Source organism: Perna viridis, chromosome 2 (genome assembly GCF_037379345.1).
Source record: "Perna viridis isolate PV_CMFRI_1.1 ecotype Kerala chromosome 2, ASM3737934v1, whole genome shotgun sequence".
NCBI classification, from domain to species: domain Eukaryota; kingdom Metazoa; phylum Mollusca; class Bivalvia; order Mytilida; family Mytilidae; genus Perna; species Perna viridis.
The window spans coordinates 33661409-33676545 of NC_142446.1; the positions used below are offsets into that span (position 1 = coordinate 33661409).

General features: G+C 30.8%; 1 protein-coding gene and 1 long non-coding RNA gene across 2 annotated transcripts in view; one reads left to right on the forward strand and one right to left on the reverse strand.

Annotated features, from left to right (window-relative positions):
- LOC148624727 (26S proteasome non-ATPase regulatory subunit 1-like) overlaps nucleotides 1-15137 on the forward strand; it is a 153749-nt gene that overhangs the window by 124592 nt on the left and 14020 nt on the right. The gene's annotated exons all lie outside the window — the stretch shown is intronic.
- On the reverse strand, nucleotides 12651-14973 carry LOC148624730 (uncharacterized). The gene is made up of 3 exons (XR_015919747.1): nucleotides 14905-14973; nucleotides 13622-13719; nucleotides 12651-12781 (listed from the first exon to the last, which is right to left on the reverse strand). It is a non-coding gene; the product is annotated as an uncharacterized LOC148624730 (long non-coding RNA).

A 15137-nucleotide genomic window follows, 5' to 3' on the forward strand; every position in this document is an offset into this window, starting at 1 on the left:
CAAAGTCTGGAAAAGTACTTAGCCAAATGTCAAGCTGTGTTATACCACTCAGTTCATAAGTTTTTGTGTGTTCCTATATTAACACTTAATTCATCAAATTAACCACTGAAGTATCTTGACAGGATTTTTCCATTGGTCAGATCGAAATAAGTCTTATTTCCCTTTTTTGATCAAATTCAGTCTGATAATTATCTGATTATTGGGACTTTATCAGCCTAGAAAATCATCAAGTTCTGTCGCTATCATCTTTTTGTAATCTTCTTTGGGTTTATGCTTCTTGTCTTTATTTGCTATCGTCAATAGTTTTGTTTTCAGGTCACAGGCAGGCATAGAGGTTTTTAGATTTTCCATGGATTAAGATAGAGAGGGTATTACTCTCATGATACAGAGGTTGCTACTACTCTTAATATGACAACATGATTATATTTGACTGAATGTGTTCCCTAATTGGGAGAGTGTTATACTTGGAGTATTATGTAGAAAGGGTTGGGGGGTATTAATTTGCAAGGCATTTGGTCATCCAGATAAACTTGTATTTATGCACCAGTTTTTAAATCTGTTCAATTGTAGACTTGATTTATGAATTTTAGACCAGTTACTGATATTATTGTTAAATAAATGTGTGAAACATTACTAATGTAATACTTATAAATACATGTAGAGCAGGTGATATATAACGATAATTTTTCAAGAGCCTTTCCATTAATGGTTGCAATTAGAATATCTTCTTCCTGCCAATCTTTCTGTAATTCTATATGGTATTATGTATGCCAACAATTCAACTTCACAGTAATGTGGGTTAAGTTGGAACAAATTTTACTTTTTGGATGACATATTTTTTCTTTACTTCAAAGTATACTTGACAAACAGACTCAAGGGCAAAGTACTTTTATGGTGAAATTTGTCATTTGAAAATGAGTTATTTGCCCATTCTCCCTAATTTTGAAATTATCATTCTCCCTAATAATGAAATGACTGTTCTCCCTAATAGTGAAATGCCCATTCTACTTAATAGTGAATTGTCCATTCTCTCTAATTTTGAAATGATCATTCTCCCTAGTAGTGAAATGACTATTCTCCCTTATTTTGAAAGGACCATTCTCCCTAATAGTGAAATGACCATCCTCATCAATAGTGAAATGACCATTTCACTATAGTGAAATGGCCATTCTCCTAATTTTGAAATGACCCTTCTCCCTAATAGTGAAATGACCATTCTCCTTATTTTGAAATGACCATCCTCCCTAAAAGTGAAATGACTGTTCTCCCTAATAGTGAAATGACCATTCTCCCTAATTGTGAAATGACCATCCTCATTAATAGTGAATTGACCTTTTTCCTTAATAGTAAAATGACCATCCTCCCTATACACCATGTAGTGAAGTGGCAGGTAATGGTATTTAATATACCAGTACCTACTGTATACATCTGTAGACCTATTAAAATCAGTATTTAGTAAACAGTTACCATGAAAGGCCCAAAGAAAGATAACTTTTTCCAAAGTAGCAAACCTGAGATTTTTGATTTACTGGAATTGGTAAAAATCTGCCAGACCATTAATTAATGAAAGTTCTGAAACAACACCATACATTCACTTTTCTTGGAGGGGCAAATTCCTAGTGCAAATGAGATTCTGACAAATATACTTTCTTAACACTTAAGATAAGAACTACTAAATATACCTTGTGTGCAAGCCTCTAAATGTACATGGAAAAAATAGTATTTAGTAATTTTTCCATGAATAGCATCTTTCCCCATTTTTTAAGGATAGAAATAAAGGTAAAGTTATTGCTTTGTTTTGTTTTCAGTACTTAATATTTGCATATGATTTGCATTAATATGTAATTATACGCCACATAATGTTGCAGATCTTCACCATGTTTACTGCCATAGTGTCATAGGTCTAGCTTCGTATGAGATAAAAATGTACCTCTTACGTATCATACATGTGTGGGCTACATTTGTTTCTTGCTTGTGCAAGAACGGGAAATTTACTTGAAATGATAGGTTAGCTTTGAACATACCCTGTTTCCGATTTAGACACTGAGGCTGGTTACAAGGCTATATTGGTCATATACATTAGCACGCTCTGATATTTATGAATATTCATTGCCAGCTACTTAATCTGGTTCCTAAACTGGTTCCCTGGTCATTATCATAAATGACCCAAAGATTGCCAAAATGTACCTTTTTTAAAACATGTCATATACATGTGCGTGTTTTTGCTTGTATTAGAATAGCAAGTTTGCATTAAAAGATGGTGATCGGTTAGCATTGAATTTATGTAATACTACCCACTTCCTGATTCAAACACAGGTGTTCATATCAATTGATTATATAAAGGTCAAATATTTTATTAGGACACCGATATCTATATACAGCCATTATTGCCAGTTGCTTAATCTTGTACCGGATCACTGAAAATGGTTCATAACGGTTAAGAAAGAGTATGCAATAATATCAAAGGAACTAAGATTTTAGGGAAAGTCACCTGATTTTAGAGCATATTGCATTTGTACCATTTTGGATGTTGAAAGTAAACCAAAATCAGTGCCGGTGAATATTTGACGACTTTGAAGACTTCAGTCATTGATTTTACTAATTAAAGATGTGTTATTTGCATAAAAGGGAAATATACTTTGTGACAGCTTGCATGGGAACAAGCATCTGTGGAAAAAATAAATATAGCTTGAGGATGGTTCAATATAATGTGTCGTACAGTGTATGTCAGTTTATACTGTATCCCTATACAGCCCTTTCCTGTTTTTTTCAATAAAGTTCAATTATGTTAGTTGCGTTTTTGTTCTAATTTCTTAAGATTCTGACGGCTTTTGTGTAAGTTTTTGTTAACGTAACGATTTACTGAATCTCAAGATGGCGTAAGCAATTCTTTAAATATAGGCCTGGGACAGCTGTTGATTCAGAAAGAGATAGGTCTTTACTGTGTGCTTGTACTTCTGTCATTAACTTGTGACATTTGTATTTAACATGGTATGTGGACTTTTAAAAGCCTCCATTATGAGAAAGATAAAAATATTTGTTAAATCAATATTAATCATGTATGATAAAATTGCTTTCTAGAAATCTCACACTTTTTTATGTTCTAATTAATTAATGTACTTTTAGGTGATGGAAGGTTTTCAAAATTATGTTTGATTCATACTTCATGTTTACATGCAAAAATCTTATTAAAAATATATATTTAGAACAAGGAAGGAAATGGATTGTTTTTTGTTTTTTTTTTAAATTTTTTTTTTAGTTTTGTAGTGCGAGCCCAGGGTCCTTTTCATTGTCTTTTAAGATTTACAGTTGTTAAGTTTAGGGAGGGGATATTTACTGTTTTTATTGGTATTTGATGGTTTCTTTTGTTGTTATTTTGAGCTTTGGTTTGATTTTATTAGTCAATGAAGAGTAAAATGTATGATTTATCCTCCAACCTTTCCCCTTGCCAAACAAACACATTCCTTCAAATACCTTATTCTAATGTATGTACAACCATCTATTTTGATTAACAAGATATATTAATTAAATGAATGATCTGTAGGTATATGAATAATTATACACTCACTTATCCATTGGATGTTATTTTGAAATCACCTTGTCTCTATTTCATTTTGAAATCACCTTGTCTCTATGTTTTTTTAAATAAACTTGTCTCTATGTCATTTTGGAATCACCTTGTCTCTATGTCATTTCCTCATTTTAGAAATTTGACCCCGAAAATCACAACTTGAATTGATTGCAAATTTGCTATATGGCATGTGTTGTAAATGGTTACAAATTTGTTAAGTGGCATGTGTTGTAAATGATTACAAATTTGGTATGTGGCATGTATTGTAAATGATTTAAAATTTGGTGTGTGGCATGTGTTGCAACTGATTTCAAATTTGCTATGTGGCATGTATTTGTAAATGATTTCAAATTTAGTGCATGGCATGTGTTGCTAATGATTTCAAATTTGCTATGTGGCATGTGTTGTAAATGATTTCAGTTGTGTGCAATACCATCTTCCTGTTATTTAAGTGGGGTTTGTATCTAGCATGACAAGGAGTGACACTTCATGTTATAAAGGGACTTTGTATATTGTTAAAACATACCATTCAATGTACTGATAGTAGTTCTAACGGTATCTTACTCAATAATAGTAGGAGTCATTGACAAATACTGTTCTGATGTAATTGTTGATTTGAAACAGTTGCATAATATGAAATTGTTGCCGGACAAATTCTGCCCACCTTGTCATTTTTATCTTTGATTTGTTGCATAGACTTGATTACTTGACAAATTCTACCCATCCTATCTTTACATTACTTGCATAGAATACAGAATTTATTACGCTGCTAATAATACCAACTATGCCGGTTTTTATTTTTGATAGAATACAGCATTTCCTTTTTAAACAAATACTGCCTGTATGTGTTTTGTTGATGAAAAAAACAGAAGGTGGCCGGGCAAGTTTATCCCATTGTATTGTACATGTTGGTTACCTAGATAAGATAGAAAAGAGATGCTTAGTGGACTATTAGTGTTGCTTTCTTTGATCTATAGTTTTTGTAATAGCAAAATATATTACAATTCTAATTTCAGAAACAGTATTGTCTGAAACCTATGTGAGATAATTGATGACATACTGCTTCATCTCTTTGACTCCAAGCTACTCACTGATTTCATGAGTTTATTAGAAATAAACAAGTGATGACGTTATCTTTTTGTAGAATTTCATAACTGAATTCTTCACAAAAATTTTAATTTTGTTATTGAGTTATCAAAACGCATATATAGGATAAATTATTATCAATTTGAAGGATGGTAATTTATTGTTTTGATTTTGCCCACGGATGTGTCCTGGAAAATGTTCTAAAATTATATTACTTTTATATTAGGTTCTATAAACATATATTACAGAATGATATTTGTGGAAGCTTTTCTTGAAATGTTACATTGTAATATTATATGATTGTTGTTATTTGTGGTAAACATTGATGCATATAAATTGTAGCAGTTGAAACCTCCATCATGAGAGGTGAAGTTGACCAGGTTGTTTTGTCTGTAAGTTATGTTCCACATGTGTCCAAGCAGAATATATCTTTATACATTATACTTGTTTGATGTGAACCTTCAAGATCTTGTTATAAATGGAACTATAGTGTGCTACAGTGTTTTCAAAGAAGCCTATACTTTTGTCAAGCATTTTCTTAGTTACTCAATAGCAGAAATTGTGGTTCTGTCAAAAAATTCTTAAAGAGATTTTTAATAATGTGTCTAATGTGTGATTATTAACATATAAAATAAGGCACAGGTTTTATAAACATACTTCAGTCCTGAGATTTATAGCTGTTCTATTTGTTGTCTCTCTTGATCAGTCTTTTATGCTTTCATTTCTCATTAACCTGAGATGACCAGTGATGAAGTTCTTCATACTACTGTATTAGATACAGTCTTATTACTTTTGGAGTCATTGAATTTGATAGCTCCCAAACCAAAATATAAAAAAAGACCTCTTTGAACTTGCTTAATTCCTGAAGCCATTATATTCCAAACCTGTAGAAGATGATACTGTAATGTTAGTGCTTTCTTCATTTTTGACATAATCTGAGCAAAAAAGATTATTTTAACAGACATTGTTGCTCATAAATAAAAATTCATAGCACTATCTAGACACTTTAATAACTAATTCAAACAGACTATAATCATATTCTAGTTGTTATAAGATATTACATCAGATATGTATCATTTTTTGGACATCTATATTACACCCAACTATTAGCAAGCATATACTTTTCTATTATTGAATATAAAAGTCTGATTTTTTTTCTTTTAATCAATGTTCAGTGTGATGCAGAATGATATGGAATAGGTTCACTTAATTTCAGGAGACATCTCAGTCAAGAATTTTGTTTATTTTCCACTTAGAAAATACTATGGGGTGGAATTGTCTCTAGAAGTTTGTATTTTCCTATAATTGCAGTACTTTTGTTTGCCATCAGTTCACTTGATGTATGTGTTATGTACTTAATGAAGATTGTATAAAGAACTCCCTCTTAATAACCATTTCATGAGTGTAAGTATGATTCTATCATTACAGATTAATGGTTTATGGAAAGGATAGACTTAGATCTCACTGGAGAAAATGCATGAAAAATTACCCTCCCTAGTGCTTTGAATTTTACCAAAAATACATAAAATATCAAAAAAGTCTATGGTTTATTCTGTTTTAGTCTCCTTGTCGACTGTAGCCGATTTAATAATTCATACAGCCACAATTAGTTCAGTTGTAGAGAACGTTCTTTTTAAATTTCTCAAAGCTTGGATATTGAATAAAGTATTAGATTTCAGTCTTTAGAGCAGTTTAACTTCCTTACGACATTAAGACATGTCTTCATTTGTGTAAGACATGGAGGATGTTTTTCACTTGAAATTTCCCCAAACTCATGATGTGAAATGGAAAATTGAATTGTAGTGATGCTCAGGTCTCCAGTTTCTTATTACTTGAAGGCATGATTGAGAATAATAAGCCAGAAAGAGTGGCATGCAAAACAATATTGAATGTTTAATAGCGTAATGACATTTTGGTTTCATTATAGATTGTGAAATATGTATTGGTTTTACAAAACATCTAATGGACTTTTCTACGTAGATTTAAGAAAAAGTGTTTTCTGAGAAATTTCCTTTTTTGTTTTTGCAGTATTTATGCTTAGTTGTACTGAATTAACCTGAAAGTATCCAACTGATCTAGTCCTGATCAGTATGAAATATTTTTGATATGAAGTAAAACTACAAGTCTAATATAACGTCCCTAAAAGGTTTGAAACCACAACTGTCATTGATTTTTTATTGCTATAGAAGCAGCACGTGACTTATTGAACATGGCTTGTGTGTGTGTAAATTACTGCCCACCTTAAATAATGTAAACAAACACACGTAACATTCCGATTTGTATCAGCTGTTTTCATTCATTTCAGTAGCCCAAATGAACATCAAATTAATATTTATAAAAATATTAAAGGTAATGTTTTAGAAAAGTTGTATTATATTCTGTAAAAATCACTTACACACATACATGGTAGCACTTGCCACATGCGCCATCATCTATGAAAACAAACAATAACAGTCAATGAATAAAACATTGTACCTGTCCATGTGGAACGCTGTTACTTTATAATGCAATCACTTACTGCCACATCTAACATCATTCTACTTAATTCACTCTTTCCTTCATTATAAATAAAACAAAGCACTAAGTTTCACTAGCGACCATTTCAATTGACATAGCGTAAAGTTTGGACAAATAGGGCTCGTCTAAAGTTACTGTAATAGGTCACAAAAATGTAAAAAAGTACCGTAATTGTCCTATAAGAATGGAAATAAATCATGGAAACTCCAGTTTTTCCTTGTTTTACCAGGAGTTGACCATTTATGCCACATTATTTAACCCGAGCAATAGCGATTTATTCCTTAATTAATCAATCAAATAATTGATTGGTATCACAGGGTAAAAGGAATAAGATGAGAAAAGGTACAAATTATGTTTTCTCTATCCTTGGGGTCACTTTGTATGCTCAGCCCATAAGAAGTCTTGATTCTTCCAGTTTGTTCAGAGATTTCAGTTATGACAGGTTTCGCTGTAGTTTCTATGATTCAGCTATCAGTATGACTAACTGGAAATTTTGATTTCAAAGCGCTGCTATTTTTCTGGGGGTTTTTTTTGGTTTTTTTTTTGGTTTTTTGTTTTTTGTTTCTTTTCTTCTTTTTTAGTTTAGTAGTTTTGTTCATTTTATTATGATTAAAGCAGTTCAAAGCAATTTTTTCATTATTTATTTATTTGTTGACATTTTGTAATGGACTGATTTTAAATAATATAGATATGAACTGATAATTTTTGCTGGTTATGAAACAAAACTCATTACAATAAATCAATTATTCTAATAGGGAATAACTCTGTTGTATTTATGTTTTAAATGTCAAATTTACCTTTTCAGTATATTATGTAACAAAGTAAATCTGAATTCTTATTGATCTTTAGAAGTCATACCAAAGTCTGTTGTACAGTAATATGCATTGTTGCTAATGGTCTGTTTAGAAGTTCAAATCAAACTTTTTCATTTTTCTTTGGTAAATGAAAAAAAAAATGTTACTGATTGTTTAGAATTTTAACATGCCTTTTCATCAGTCTTTTTTAAGCATTTATTGGCATTAGACAGTCACAGTATTAGTGTGAACCTGATTTGTCCAGTTGTTTAAAGTGACATGTTTGTACATGACTGTCACAACTTTTCACAATGTCATAAACTGGTAGTTTGGTATAGGCTGTCACAATTTTTATAGTGTTCTTGGTTTGTATTGGACTGGCACTGTTGATTATTTATCCACTTTATTTAAACTGAAATCTTCACAGAATAATTCTTTTTTTCTGTAAAAAATAAACTATGCTTTACAATCACAAGTCTCAGAAAGCCTGATGTTTTATGCAATGATTGTGCCTGAAAAAGGACAATTTGTCAAAATTGCTAATAACCGTTTATTTGATGATACTTCACTCATTATTTGTCTGAAATTGGCATCTGACTAGGTATTTATCTATTTATCAAGGTAGATGGAACTGAATCATGTGAGGTTCTTGCATGTTTCATTTGAACACCTTATTACTCAGAATTAAGGTAGTTACGACTTTAGGTTCAACAAAGGCTACCAAAAACTGTTTGCATTAAAGTCCTTGGTTTGACACCAGGCCAAGTCATTCTGTAGAATTTGAAGTCTGGCCATTCACACAGCATATTGGAAATTAAGGGACAAATGGTGGCTTGGAGTAAAAATATTGTGTCCATGTGGGGTGAAATAACTACCTGATAGTTGTTGCTTCATTGAGCTCTTAGTCGGTGTGTTTGACTTCTAAGGCTACTTAGCTGGCTCTGTTTGATTTGTCTATCATGCATGAAATATCTGTCAAAGGATATTAAACCACTATCAATCAATCAATTAATCATATAGGTAATATTTTGTTAAAACCTACGTGCCTTCCCAATTTATATTAGATTAAAAATTCAAAAAAAAACTCTGCATCATTTCATTGAGTTAGTGATTACTCTTTTGACATTAAGGTGTGTAATAAAGTACTGTGAAAGTACTATTGTTTGTGGGGTACCAATTTTCTTGGTTTTCGTGGGTAGGCCAAACCACGAAATTTAGTTCCCAGTGAAATTGAGATTTTCATTGATGTGTATACTAGAGACCTCATAACCATGAATTCAAAAAATTTATGAACTTGCGTTTCTTCCCTAATCCACAAAAATTGGTATCCACGAACTAAAGTAACCGATTATTTAAATTTAATCAATCAAAATAAACCATAAAATTGAAGATAATTTTTGGTCCTGCAACAACCTTAGGTCTTTTGAGATAGAAAACATGTACAAGTTTATTCTAAAAGTCTCAATTACTTGTACCTTAAGAAACTTTTATATTTAAAATGTGTTCACCTGGACCAGCAATGATATGGATTTGTTAATGATTTGATTAAGTTTGTGGGTCAGTTATCATTATCCTATTAATTCTGGACACTGATTTTATTACTAACACTCAGTATACCACAGCCATTGTGAAGTTCATTAAGTGCTCTATTAAGAATTTTGAAGTCTATTGGAAAATTGCACTGAATGAAATAAAAAATAACTCTTGAAATCACTGTTGGAATCATAGCTAGAACATAAGTGGGATTAAAATGTGTTCAAGCAAATCTGAGTAAAATAAGTTCATTAACAAAGGGCATGAATAATTAGTTTCCTTAAAATAAAATCTTTAATCATTTAGGTTTGAAAATAATCTATGGATGTGAATTAGGGCATTTTGTTAATCTTATCCCTCTTTTTCCATTTATTTTGTGGTTAGTTGAGTTTTTTGATGAATGTAAATTTCTTGTGAATTTTCAGAAGTTTAGTTCTATGATTTAGTTTTTTGTTTGTTTTTGACCATATTTTCTTATTGTTAGTCAACTAGGTTGAATAAGCACTTCACAACAGCACTTGACATAAACAAGAGAGTTGGTAATTTTAAAGGTACCACCTACTGTATTGTCTTAGAATCATTGACTTTTTGACTTGACTTCATGACACATTTTTTTTTCAGGAGTTGAGAAAGGATCATGTGAGCTATTGCCATCACCTGGCATCCATTGTTGTCATTTGTTTTTTCAAAACTCTTCTTGTTTGAAACTACCACACCAATTTGAACTAAATTTTGTATGAATGTTCTTCGGGTTATTTTGCGTTGAACTGATGTGGGGATTTTGATCTGTTGAAAAACATGGCCGTCATTACTAAAAATAGAACATAGGAGTCAGACAGACATTTTTTCTCATATATCTCCAATTTCTTTAGATTTAGCCAAATTATTTCACTTGCCAAAATTATCCTTATTATAAGGCCTACTATAGCATCATTGGATCAAAGTTGTCGTACAACTCATTGTTAGAGTTATTGTCCTTGAAAGGTGAAAAATTATGTTTTTAGCAGTTTTCAACCAACTATAATAGATAGAAAGAAATTTTCAATTGAAATGATCCTTATAAGTCCTACCAAAATCTTTTTAAGTCAAAATTGTTGGACAACTCCTTGTAAGTGTTATTGCCCTTGAAAGGCAAATATTTAACCAGGCTCCTGTGAACTTTTTGTTTTGGGACCTACTCCTTTTTCACAATATCTGTTTAAGTGCTGTAGAATAAAATATTTATTCTGATTACTAAGAGTATCATGAATTATTCTCATCATGATGAAGATTTGAAATTTTGCACTGAAAGGCAATTAACAAATGTACAGTGTTCTTTTCTTTACTTTGGAGTCACTGCTACTCTATGCAAAATAGATATTTTGAAACATGCACATGTAGTTCAAGAAATAATACAAATCTTATGTAAAACTTTTCAATGGATTTTGTCTTCCATAATCTCTCTTTGTAAGAATTTTCATAACATTGATGTACAGAACTTGCTTGAGTTGCATTAATTCCTTGGTTTAAGACTATTCTGGGTTTTCATGACAGCAGTATCAATTTTCTAAAAACAATTATGAAAGTTAAATGTGCCAAGATAAATATTGATGCATTTGTGGGATATCAATATGTATACATTAAGTGAATTTGGTATAACAATGTTGAGGTATAACAGATATACTAGGTACAATTGGTCTGACCTTTCCATGTATTAGACAGAACAACTTACCGTGTTTATCATAGGTCGCTTAGCATGTTTCATATGCTGTATAAATGTCAGAGGTATTTTCAATTGAAAGATATAGAGCTTTTTATAATGTCACGGAAGATTAATGATATTTCTGTGCAGTTTTTACCGTTTTTTTTCCCTTTTTTTGCAATATATTTATGGTTGTTACTCAGAAAGAGAGAGATTATAAATTGGATGATTGACAGAATTATTCACTGTTGTGGTAAAATAGTGTGTAGTAATATGTTAAGGAAATATCTTTGAATTTAAAATTATCAGCATGCATCCGCCCCCCACAAAAAAAAAAAAAAATAATAATGAGACAGAGATATTACATATTACCACTCAGATCATAGAGTAAGAAGGAGGATCATCTGATAATCTCTAAACTCTGATATAATGACAATAATCCATGTACCAGACACTTATTGGCCATATACTGAAAATGCTATTGGTTGGGATTTTTATAGAATTATTTAATTTTTGCCATGAAAGCTTTGCTTTGTTGCAAAAATCCCTGCAACTTTTTCAAAATCATATCCCAACCTGACCAAATTCACTACAAAAAGTCATGGTTGTATTAATTTTAACTTTAACCTCTCTGTTACCACTGGATAAGTGCTTTTCGAAGATCCTTGTATCCAGCTCCAATATCTAGGATGTAAATGACCTTCAACTTTATAAAAATGAGACATAGAGATATAGTTAGATTATATGTTAAAGAGAGCAGGTGGAGAGGCATTGTACCTTGGTTTACTGTCTACTCATGTTTACTTAAATTAACATGTGTATAGGATTTCATTATATCGAATGTTTTAGAGGATTTTTTTATTTATATGTTGTGTATATGGCTTTGTTTGAAGTGCAGGTATAAAATTATACCAGCTTGGTTACTAAAAGAAAATAATGCCAATCTAATTTACATTTGTCTTTTCATCCACCATGATTTGTTGTTCATCGTCTATGGCCTCTACAATGACAGCTTTTATTCAATGTACATAATGTATATTACAATCACTTAACCACCTAAAGGCCTGAAATTGTATTATCTGCTTTATTCCATTCATTTATTGTGTATTCATAACAATAATTTTGAAATAATACTGTTATCAGTAGCACTTCAAACATTGAAATTGACACCATTTTCACTATAACTTCATTTTGTATAGTTTGGGCTTGGAATTAAAAGGATTAAACACTATTTTTAAGGAATTTATAGACTTGTAAAATCAACCATTCACTTACAAACTTGACATATAAATACTTTGGACTTTTTTGTTTTGTTTTGTGAGTGAATAGTCTTATTCCTATATTTTGACTCAATGAAAGACTCATGTGGTAACTTTTCTTTGTTTTATGATTAGATAACCTTAATTGTTCACATAACCTTGACCTATGGTTCTGACTTTTGTGCTTTGGAGGTGGAATGTTGATTGCCAGGAAGTGAAAACATAATTTTTCAATGAGTGTTCCATGTTGATACATCATGATAAGATATCAATATGATAAGATGTTCCAGCTACCTAATCAGAGCTGACTGCTTGTTTCTCTAGCTGTGTAATTGTAAACCTGTTGAATATACGGGAAAATATTAACAAAATAAGCTTTATTTACCTTATAAGAATTGGTGTATAAAGTAATTATGTGGCGATCATGAAGTGTTTGTCAGTATGTCAAATGTTCTATTTTCAATAGTTGTAAATTTCTTTGTTATTAAGTAAAATGTGTTTGTGGATTTTAAAATTTAGTTGTGTAATTTTTAGAATTTTTTTTAGATTTGATGTAATACTGTCTTAATATCTGGATGAAAAAAAAAAAATTTTAGTGGTCTATTTTTGATATTTTGTGATTTTTATAAACCCCTTTCATTTTATGTCAAGAAGGCTTAAAGCATTTCTCCTTTATGTTCTATAGTCTATAAGGGTTTAAATTGATTGATTTCTGATCATACTTTACAGGAATAATTTAAAACTTTTGATATCAGATGTTAGTTTAATTTAGGATCATGGTATATTCCTAGTGTGAATATATGAAGGTGATACCCCTTTACAAACAAAAATAGCAATATTTTGTTTTCTTTGTATAGCATTTATCTGTTTATGTACTTGAACATGACTATTGTATTACCTATTTACCTGGTATTACTTAAGACATTTGAAAAAAAACAACATGCGAAACAAGGTTTGTACTATCAGACCTTAGATGACCAGAGTCGACTTGTCTCACTTGTCTATAAAAGGAGAATACTTGGTGCAATAACCCTTTTAGTGTTAACAAAGATAAAAAACACTGTGTTGTGAATTTCCGTCACTGACATTGGAACTGGGTAGTTTGTATCCATTTCACGGCTAAATATCGATGGAATCCGCTTTACCTGCAATTAATTCGTATTGATGTTAAGTTTTATACCTTCCTGTTTTTATGTTCCGTACATCCTTGGCATTATCTCCAGGATAATGTATTGTTAATGTTGAAGTCTTGGAAAATCAGCTTTTCAAAACTTCTGGCTGAAAGTCAATTGGTAAAAAAAAATACTACATCTAAGTATTAGTGGATAATAGTTTGGCAGCCATTGAGAAATGACATTTCAAATGTTTATGATTCTGTAGACACAGGTCTTTTGTGAAAAATTATGATTTGTGTGGTTTTTTTTTACATTAAATAAAAACATTAGTGTTAAATAAAATTGTTGCTTATTGTTTTTGCCAAAAATATCAAATAAATTTAGACTGTTTTGCTTTGATAGAAACAAATAATTTGATTGAAAGAAAATGCTTTGTAATTGTTATTGCCATTATGGCTTTGCTCAAAACAGCTGATCGAAACTGGCATGAGAGTTGCTGATTAATTGGGAGAATTGTTCACTTGATCATTCTTTTTAAGTGTTCAATTAATGAATGACATTTGGGAAAAAAGTAAGTGCATAAGCATTATTTTTATTGTCCATTTCATTGTTAAGCAAAGATATTTGCTTCCAAGTTTTTTCGTTTTGATTTTTTTTTTCACAAGTCTGGAAGTGAAGACATGCTTTATTGAGAATGCATTGAACTTAACAGTGATAAAGCCACATGTTAGCTTGAATAATATTAGATGAATTGAAAGATCAAATCTTCTTTGAGAGAACTTGTTTGGCAAATCTAGAATTGTTTTTGCAGTAATTGATAAGAAGATAATAAAAACTTCTTGATGTTATGTAATACCTGTTTTTAAGGACAGAAATTTGAAAAAAGAAAAAAATTGATGAAGACCAGGTGATGGGGGAAGATTAGTAATTTGTTTCATCTTTGTGGCAAAATTTGTGACTAGATATTTTCATGTTTATTTTTAAATATCAAAAATTTTTTTTTTTTTTTTTTTTTAAACTTAACTACTATCATTGATATGTTTGAGGTTTTTTTTGTTGGTGAACCAGATTGACGGCAAAGTATGATATGATGTTATGCTGGTTACATTTGAAGTATCCAAAATAATCAAAGGAACTGACAACAAAAACATGTGGAACTCTAAATGTTTTTTGCTCCAGCAAATGATAAATGATTTATCATTATAATCAAATGATGAGTCTTGTTAGCAACTAGTACAGTGTAGATTAGCACCTGGCATAGAGCGACTGACGTAAAAACAGGGGCACTGAAATCTGGCTTAATCACTGATCATAGCACTGAAAAAATGTAATGGGTTATTAGTCCTACCTTTAATCTCAAACGATACGCAGGTGATCCTGAAGCTTATGTAATAGTTAAGTATAATATATACGCAGGTGATCCTGAAGCTTATGTAATAGTTAAGTATAATATTTACGGAGTTATGTATGGTTTTGATGGTGTTGGCAATTCACTGATCTAGATTTTTAAAATTAAGTTTTCTTTCTGATTACCCTATTTTAAAAGATCATAAATTTTTCAGAGTAAATGAACTAGTGATT